The sequence below is a fragment of the Lissotriton vulgaris genome, chromosome 4_1 (assembly GCF_964263255.1).
Source record: "Lissotriton vulgaris chromosome 4_1, aLisVul1.2, whole genome shotgun sequence".
Taxonomy (NCBI): Eukaryota; Metazoa; Chordata; class Amphibia; order Caudata; family Salamandridae; genus Lissotriton; species Lissotriton vulgaris.
The window spans coordinates 883,790,617-883,800,244 of record NC_141691.1 but is presented as its reverse complement, the minus strand read 5'-3'; the positions used below and the strand labels follow the sequence as shown (position 1 = coordinate 883,800,244).

The window sequence follows — 9,628 nt, the reverse complement described above, 5'->3', positions numbered from 1 at the left end:
CCCCCCCTAGGGACCTTGAAATCACTGCTCACCGATCATGACCTTACCACCACAGGCCAGATAGTTGACCGACTATCTGGCCCCCCCACACCTCCTATAGGTCATGTCTCCTCAAGCCCACTAGCCAAGCTACGATGTCTCCTATCAGTAAGTCATTACCCGTCCTGGACAGGTGCACCCCATCATTCGAATAACAGTGATCGCCCCTGATACACCCATGAGAAATGCTTTGGAGATGAGCAGAGCAAAACAGTTTCTCAATTTTATTGTTGACCCTCCTTACCGAGTGGTTCAACGCTGTCATAGACAAACCTACCCGCCATATCCTCCGGGGAATCATGTGGGACCAGGCAATCGTACATCCCGGGAGCCTTTTGGCTAACCAGCTAACTACAGACAGTATGTGCTTAACTAACACCCGTCTTCCCAGTCTCACCAAGTCATTGCCCCCTATGTGCACTATGACTACAGATGGCGGTGACCTGTGCCGCCCTAATAGTTCCTCCACAAAACTTTGCAATCGGTCAATACAGAGGACGCCCTTCCCATGGAAGGTCACTCTGAACCCATATTCCTCAGATGTGTGGATCGCATCACCTGCTTTGAATATGTCCCCGGCACGCCTCACGTATGAGTGGCCCACGACCCAGACCACTTGATCTCCATTCCATGATCCTTTCCCGCTGGTCAGCTGATGCTGGGCCGATCCCAATTTCCGCCCGCGTCACAGGCTCGCGAAACTGTAATCCAAACAAAAGACAACAAGCGTGAGTGCATTTCATCAGTTTTTTACAACATGTGCAGTCGCGCATATCTCTTGAAACAATCCGAGGACCAACGGCCTAATTGTTTCACCTCGTCTGCTTGCAGACCCCGAGCCGTAGCTTCTGTAGCGGCCCCTATTCTAAACGAATGGGTCCCAAAATCACACGGGTTCAAGCCCGCCGCTGCAATCGTAATTGCCAGCACCCTCTGAAATTGAAATCTTGTCAATGGGGTGCCATCCATATGTCTAAGCAGGGCCCCCCCCCATGTTGTCAACCTTTGTTTCAGGTAGGCCTCCACATGTCTCACTGGACAACCGGGATTCCCCTGAGCGCGCTGCAACACCACACTATTCCCCAGGGCCTCCTGGTCCGTTTTCGACCTGGCTATCGAGATCAGCAGAGAATCCCCTCTTACTTGGATGTGATCCCTGCGTAGACCTCCTTCCACATCTTTCTTATTCCCTGCCACAAGTTCACTCACCCGCAGGGCCCCATAGAATGCCAATGTGAAAGCTGCTCGGAATAGTATTACCTCGCTGGGCGAGGAGCATGTCTCGTCCAGTTTCGCCAGTAAGGTGGTCAATTTATCAAACCCAATCGGGTGCCTGTTATCCTGTCTGCGACCCTTCAGGCGCCGCCAGCCGCGGAGAGCCTTCCTGACCAAGAAGGAGTTTGTCGGGTCCCTTATCCCGTGAAGCTGTGCCATAAATGATATGGCGGCCTTATACCTATTGGCGGTTGCCGCCGACCGGCCTTCCTTATGAAGTGCCACCAAAAATTGGAGCAAGGACTCCTCCCGCCCCCATCCATGTTCCCCTACCGGCCCCAGAAAGGCGCAGTATGAATGGAACGCCCCTTCATACGCTCTCTTCGTCCTGGGCGCTAAACTGGCTGCCACGAGGTTTTGTAGTCCAAGGCACCGATCTGCCACAGTGCTTCGGGGAAAGGTGCCGCCACTAGCTCCGCTGAGGGTAGACAATCCCTGAAAGCCTGCATTTTTGAACGAGAGAGTGCATCAGCTGCATTATTTAGTACACCCGGCACATGTTTTGCCCTGAACTGTACGTTCAATCTCATGCATCGCAATACAATCTCTTTCAACAGTCGTAAGATCCATTTGCAGCGTGCTGCCTGCTGGTTAATGCACTCAACCACTGTCATGTTATCTGACCAAAACACCACCGAGCGGTCCCTAAAGTCTTCCGGCCATGCCACCAGAGCCACCCAGATGGGGAATAGTTCCAGGAAACCAATGTTATTCGTCAGGCCGCTTGTTCGCCACCACGCCGGCCATGTTTGTGCCGACCACCGATTTCCGAAGATTGCACCAAACCCCACGCTGCCCGCCGAGTCGGTCCATAAGCCGAGTTCCACCGACGAGGCTGGGGGTTTGCTCCATACCACTCGGCCATTGAAGTCCACCAAGAATGCCAGCCAAATGAGCATGTCCTGGCGAACCTCTGCCGACAGTCTTGTGCGGTGGTGCCCTTTCCTAAGGCCCACCATGGATTGTGCAATGGATCGAGAGAAAGGGCGAGCCATCGGTATCACTCTCAATGCAAAGTTAAGCTGACCCACTGTCTGTTGCAACTGGTGCAGGGTCACCTTCTCTGTCCGGAGACACTGTACCAGGGATGCCCTAAACTTGGCAACCTTCTCCGTCGGCAAACAGAAACACCCCTCCTCCGAGTCTAGTTCTATACCCAGAAACTCGAGGGAGGTAATGTGTGTGTGTGTGTGTGTGTACATGTATTTATATAGCGCAAATCACCGACCCGGTATCTAAGCGCTTGCTTAGGGAACCCGTCCTGGTATTCCCCTGTGAGATAACCCCGGCGGGGTATCCACAAGGTGAAAGCCAGGCATCCCACCGAGAGGGGCCGTTGTGGAGATTAAGCAAGCTATTGCCCAGAGTTGCAGAGTGTGAACCCATGAGTCGAGTAGGCACCGGAGCGAGAATTGTTGAGTCCGTGGAATTTTGAGCCCAAGACCCGCCGAGGCGGGGAATTGAACCCTGGTCCTGGGCCGATCTTAGCTTCTGGGTCTGCCGCCTCTAACCCCTGAGCCACACTTCTCCACAGGTAGTCGGCCCAACCATCTTACCTGGCGCCAATGGAACCCCAAAACCCCGCATGAGCACGCAGAAGTCCTGCAATGCCCGCGCGCAGTCCCGAGTGCCCGCTGGGCCAAGAAAGAGGAAATCATCCAGATAGTGCATCACATGTTTGTGCCCTGTGGCCTTCGTGAACGCCCATTCTAAAAACGAGCTAAACATTTCAAAATAGGCACATGAAATTGAACAACCCATTGGCATGCACATATCCATGTAGTATTTCCCCTGAAACGTGAATCCCAGCAGGCGCTGGTCTTGGGGGTGTACTGGGAGCAACCTGAATGCAGATTCAATGTCTGATTTAGCTAACAATGCACCGGGGCCCAGGCGATTCAACAGTACTACTGCGTCATCGAACGATGCATACTTCACCGAACATACCTCGGGGTCAATCGCTTCATTTACTGAGGCCCCCCTCGGGGCCGATAGATTGTGAATGAGTCTATACTCCCCCGGGTCTTTCTTCGGAACCACTCCTAACGGGGAACACACAAAATCCACTACTGGAGGGTCGCCAAATGGTCCTGCCACTTGCCCCAAGCTAACCTCTTTTGCTATCTTTTTGGCGGCAACTGTTGGGTTGTGTTGAATAGACAACTGATTTTTACAGGAAGAGTTCCCACGAAAATTGCCCGCCGGGATCCTGAAGCCATATGAGAAGCCATCCCTCAGAGCCCCGGCGGATGCATGATCAGGGTATCCGTTTAGCCAAGGGGTCAAAGCCAAGATATCTACGGGCGAAGATATTTGCTTCCGAGGCACCGCATCAATCCTGCTTGGGACCCCCTTTTCCTCCTGCGCCATTGGCCTTCGATCGGCAACTGGTTTCCGGGTGTGAGGAATTTCCACAGCCCGAGCATGCGTGCAGGAACCTACACGTTCCTTGGGGCCTGTTACAAGTTCCTTTGTTAAAGCCCCAACACACCCAGCTGCAGATCCCCCCGCTCCCTTCTTTAGCCATGGTAACACTGCTGCTAACTGAAGCGCTAATTCCGGGGGCATCTGGTCGTCCACCAGCGGCGTGATAACCACGGGGATAGGCAACCCCCCATCCGGTCCCGGTACCGGGCTGGTCGCTGGCGCTAATGGAATTGGTAGAGTTTCTACCGGAACTGGGGCCTCGCTGGGACCTGCCTTCCCCTTCCTCTTTTTACCCTTATCCCCTGGGGTGACGTTTGGCAAGGCCGGACCTATGACCCTCTTAGGTCACCCCGAGGGGGCATTCTGGTCCTCCACCTGTTTCCTGAGGGCCGCCAAGCCGCGATCTAGCCGGTCAACTTTACCGAATTTTCGGTCCATCACCGCCACTTGGTTCACCATGTGCGCAGCATCCTTTCCATCTCGGAGCTCTTTCCGGGCTTCTTGCCAGGCATGTCTGTGATCGATCCGCACGGCCTGTCCTACGGAAGCGACTCGATCTCCAACTACGCCTTGATAACTGAAAGAAAAAGACAAATATTAAAAGTTCTCAAAAAGTGCAGCTTGTTCCCTTGAGGGCTCACGAGCGACAAGTGGTGCAGCCTTCAGAGCACAGGAACAAGAGGAAGCTTCGTTGGATTCCCGCACTATTTATCCAGCTGTGGGAGGGCGGGGCCCCGCCTCAAGCACGCCCATCAGTGCACGGACTTCCGGGCGGGTGTTTAGGACAACCTCTTTTGGGCGGGAGGAGCGTGTTCCGGCCACGCCGCTTCGGGCATACCAGCCGGGACACGCCCCCCGCCCACAATGGTTTCCCGGGGGATCGGGGCACCCATCCATACGTTCGGGGGGACCGAGTGGTCTCCTCTTTCCATTTCTACTCTGCGTGAAGTGGCTGCACAATGTGTATTATTTTCTTATAGCTCCGTTCCGTGAGTCTTGCTTGCCTAGCATTTGTGGACACTTTCTGTGCCCTTGTCATGTTGCTTGCGGCAAGAGCAGGTCATTAAGGTGAGACAAATGCTGTTTTTGAGGTGCTTTAACAGGTGAGATGTCCTGTTTACACTGAGCTTCGCAAACTGGTTAACATGAACCCCTCTGCAACCCGTAGCACATTTTCGTTTTGAAGTTTTCAATGTGTTTCAATTCCATCAGTTGTAGTAATGACAGTTTAACTGCAACAGAGCATTTTTAAAATTGAATGCGCGAGCACACCTACCTTCATGGGTGTTGCGTGTTCACTCTTCAGTGACGTCCTCACTTCACGTTATTTGAAGCTTCAGCTGTGACGTTCCTGTTAGTTTCTGCTCTCTGATGTCTGTGGACGTTTTGGTGCATTGTTGTGCCACGAACCACCCGGCGCACGTCAAAAAACGTGCCGCCATCTTAAGTTTGTTTGCTCTGCATTCCCGATTTGATTAGAGGTGCTTGTTTTTCTGCCAACCACAATTCTTCAGTGTCCGGGCTCAAAGTCCAATGCAGTGTTTCTTTTAGTGGAAGGTCATCAAGGATCGTCGTTGACATTGTATTCAAGTACGTCATCACATCTTCTTTAACGTTTTCTGCATCCCTCTTACGGCCGCTGGATAGGTGAAAGTTCACCTTCTCACCAAGAATTCTTGCAGCTTCTGGAGAAGGTTCGAACAGGGTTGCCAAGAGATTATTGTTGAAGTGATAATCTGTTTTCTGTACTTGGTTTTCACCTCTGTTAAGAGCGCACGTATCATAAGGACCATGAGGAATGTTTGACCAACTAGTTGAGGATAATTTGGCTGAGAAACCATTTACTTGTGCACACAAATGAAATGATTTCACCTGTTATACTATGGATTCCAGGATGCCCTGTGATGTTTACCTATTACTCATGGAGTAATCGTTTGATATTGTTCTGGGGCTCCTGGCTTCAACTTTTAAGTTTATGTTTTTAGATATCATAAGGTGTCCAACTTTCTTGTGTGTATATTTATGCAAAATGTAAATCCTTGGTTTTAGGTGGTGTGCACAAGTTTAATGCATTGGCAGAGTAGGTGTATTCGTGTGGGAAATCCCTCACCGGGGTGGGGCACAGTTCACTAGCTCTAGTGATGCTGGATCCGTGTTAGCATTATTACTGTTATTGGATTTGCAGTAGTAATAATGCTATGCTACACTTTCATATGTCGTGATTCCCACTTATGGGTGGTTCTGGCCTTGGTGGGTGGTTTCCCTCTTCTTTGTGTTGTGTTGGTAAGTCGCCTTGTGCTGCACATCTTATATGTTTGTATGTGTGTAAGTCGCCCTGCACCTCACATGTTGTACTGTGTTAGTCGTCCTGCGCTTCAGGTGTTGTTGTGTGTAAGTCGCCCAGCGTGTCACATGTTGTACTGTGTAAGTCGCCCCATGCTTCAGATGCTGTCGTGTGTAAGTCGCCCTGCGCCTCACTGTGTGTACCCTCTATGTGGTCCATATTGTGGTACACGTGTATTTGTAGTGTTGGTTCGCCCTTGCTGTCTGTTTCTGGCATCAGGTGTTGTGGGGTGTGTGCATCCTTCACTACATCTTTCTCTTTTGTGTTTTTGGGAAAGGATGGGGTTATTGCTAGTTTGAAATGCTTTATTGCTGTTTTTCCTTCCCAATTTGACATTGTTTGATGGTTTAATATCTAATTAATCTTAACAATTTTCATGAGAGAGGATGGGGGATTTTGATGCATGTTTTTAATATGTTGTATTCTGCCCATATTTTCTTGTTTGCTTTGTTCTCTCTTTGGTGATGTTTTGAATTCTTTTTCATCCCTTAGTTATGAACATTATCGCCTTTTGTGTATAGTTCCTTTCTTTAACATTGTAAGTTTTGTTTTCATTTTAAAAGGAAAGGGATAATGTTATATCCTAAGGTTTACATTCATATGTGAATCAGCCTAGGTCCTTCTAGCTGCTCAGGCAGAGTGAGAGATGGTGATGGAATGTTGGTGTGACTGTCATGAATGGAATGCCTGGGTGCCTGTGTGGATGAGTGGTGACAGTTGGAGATGGGCTGAGCAGCTAGGCAGGCTGCTCCTGGTGGGGCTTGGTAGGAGATATGGGAGCTGGGTTAAGAGCTGTTACATGGCTGATCCTTTTTTGATACCACTTGACATGGATTAATAAAGAAGACTTTAAGAACTTACAACCTGGCTACCAGTGTCTTCCCATACAAAGTACAACAGTAGGTTACACCTGCCTCTCTACAGTACATGCATGAACCTCTGAGTTCTTGCACTAGGAATAAACCATATGACCAGCAGGTTACACAAACTGCATTTCAGCAGACATATTAACCACCTGAGCTAGTTTAATACTAGAAGATGCTGGGACCTGCTGTACTTCCCTCTTGAAGAGAGGGCATTATCCCACTAAGCTCTCTTATGCTTTGATACACTAGGCCAACAGGCATGGCATTTCAGATAGCTCAGTGTAATGATGTCTTCTAAAACTTTTGGCAACATCAAGATTACAGGTTCAAATCATGCTGGAACCAATTGAGCTTTTCAGTGATGGAACATATTATTGCCAATCTTTCAGCCACATAGCACTGCAAGATAATACCTAGATCTTGCAGTGCTGCTTGATTGCAGGATTGTGGTAAAAAACTGTTTTAAAATTTTAGACCAAACCTGGTGAATTTGCAATTGCTTGTTTTTCGTTTGTACTTTTTAGCTTTTTTACTTTTTTAAAGATGTGAGCCACAGCTGAGATTCATTGTGAAAATAAACTTTAATATCATATACATACATGAATATCTTCATCCACACCAGTATTGTTTTATCATGTCGTTGTTAATGCCCTTTCTACTCTTAATTTTAAAAAAGCCCTTCATTTTTTCATTTTGTTATCAAAGGTAATTGAAATTATTGTTAACAATTTTCAAAAGGTCGGTGATACCAAGGAACCACCAAATAAAATAATCTTCTAGAAATTCTAAATACAGTTCAACAATTCCCCCCCCCCACCCAGTTGCATATACTAGATGTGCTATCTACAGGTAGCAAACCTCTACTTATAATTTATCCCTTTAAATTACATATATATTTATTACATATTAACCCTTCACATGTACACCGTCCCAGAAGTACTTATGGTCATTCATTACATTCAAATTCTTAGTATTAAAAATCAGTAGTGGTCCGTCATTAAGGGTGGAGGCCCCCCCCACCCCCACCCACCTTTTTCCAAATATGAAGAGTGTCTGTCAGCCTGAGTAAATGTCAGCCTGACAGACACTCTTCTTGTTCAGGTCTAGCAGCCAAGCGCTGTACTTGGGTAAAATGGACAGGTGGTTGGCTGCCTGAGCTGACCCCTGTCCTGCTGATGATGTCACAGCCTGTGGGCGTGGCCTCCTTAGGCCAGCAATGCGCTCGGTGGACCATCACTAATAGCATCGGACCTAGGCATTGTTTTATGCCCTGAGGTGCCCAGGGATGAGTGACTATCAGCGACGCTTGTTACAGAGTGGGGTGTGGTCAGCAGTCTCTATCCCACTCTGTGACACGAACGGGACTGCAGGCCCCTCTCATTGGCTGTTCCATAACTCGATCAGCCAATGAGAGGAGATGGCAGTCCCAATTGTCAGAAACCACTGAGGCTTCCCTCCCACTACCCGTGATCACCACAGTGGCCCGGTAAGTATTTGGGGCCTTATTTATGAAGGTCTTGCGCCGCCGGTGCGTCGCTTTTAAAATGGGAAAAAGTGACGTACGAGTGGCGCAAGGCCTTCATAAATGAGTCCCTTTGTTGTTTTTGTTTGGCGCATGCGTGCATGTGTATGATTGAATGTATGTGTATTTGTGAGTGCATGCTGCAAATTGATGTGTATTTGTGTGTGCATTTGTATGGGCTTGTGAATTGTGGGTGAATGCATTGGTGTGATAGAGTGTGCATGTGTGAGGGCTACTGGCCGCCACTGTTAAAAGTGACAAATGCATTCAAACCATTTAATGGGGCACAAGGTGACCCATTATGTAAACTCTTCAAGTGTAAGTTTATACACATCCATCACTTATACATGAACTGTGTGTTGAATAACAAAGGCAAAGCAATACACCGCTATGCAATCACACATATTTATGTGCAATTGTCAGCACTATGTAATGGCAGCACAGGGAAGCTGCATTTGCTCATTTCCAATAGGAATGCTGCCATACAAGTGATGGTACAACACCCCTTCAGAGAGTGTGAAAGCTCGAACAGTGCCTTTGCGCTGAGTATTACAGAAGTGACTTTTCAGCCCATCCTGTAATATTAATGTGTGCCCCCTAAAGTGTAAATAACGGATGTGCCTATGTAAACATGCTCCTAGATTTTCAAAGGCTCTCACAGTTGTTGACGTGTAATATCATGTTTACAGTCCTCGCTAGCAGTTCTGGTGTGGCTACTTAGGAGCCAATAAAAATAACAATGTAAACCGAGGACCGATGACTACAGCAGCAAAGTGGTACATTCTTCATCTCAAGGCCATAGGATATAAATCTGTAAGGCATAGCGACGTGGTAAAAGTGCTCGTTCAAGAATTTTGTTTGGCAATTAGACTTTTTTTTTCAAGATGCTGACTGGTATCGCTTCAGTCTTGGATTATCGCATTAATTATTGCAGACGTCCATTGAAAATTCCTGAGTTTTTGTCGTAAGCAATATTGCAGCAAAATATCATTTTAGTGTTTTTCTTCAACTGTTGCTGTCCGTTTTTCCTGAAAAAAAAATTATGAAAATAGAAGGTTGTAAATATCTTTGGAAGATCATTTTTATAGAGGATCAATTCATTCATAATTTCAAAACATTAGATGACTACCTGACTTGTAAATCATGCATAGTGCA

General features: G+C 47.9%; 1 protein-coding gene across 2 annotated transcripts in view; it reads right to left on the bottom strand.

Annotated features, from left to right (window-relative positions):
* Nucleotides 1–8,905: 8,905 nt before the first annotated feature.
* LOC147722684 (cytidine monophosphate-N-acetylneuraminic acid hydroxylase-like) overlaps nt 8,906–9,628 on the bottom strand; it is a 486,512-nt gene continuing 485,789 nt past the window's right edge. Inside the window, exon 15 of one of the 2 annotated variants that reach the window (XM_086965175.1) lies at nt 8,906–9,501. The gene's annotated coding sequence lies outside the window, so the exon portion shown is untranslated. The remainder of the gene's footprint in view (nt 9,502–9,628) is intronic. The other variant, XM_086965174.1, reaches the window with a different exon arrangement.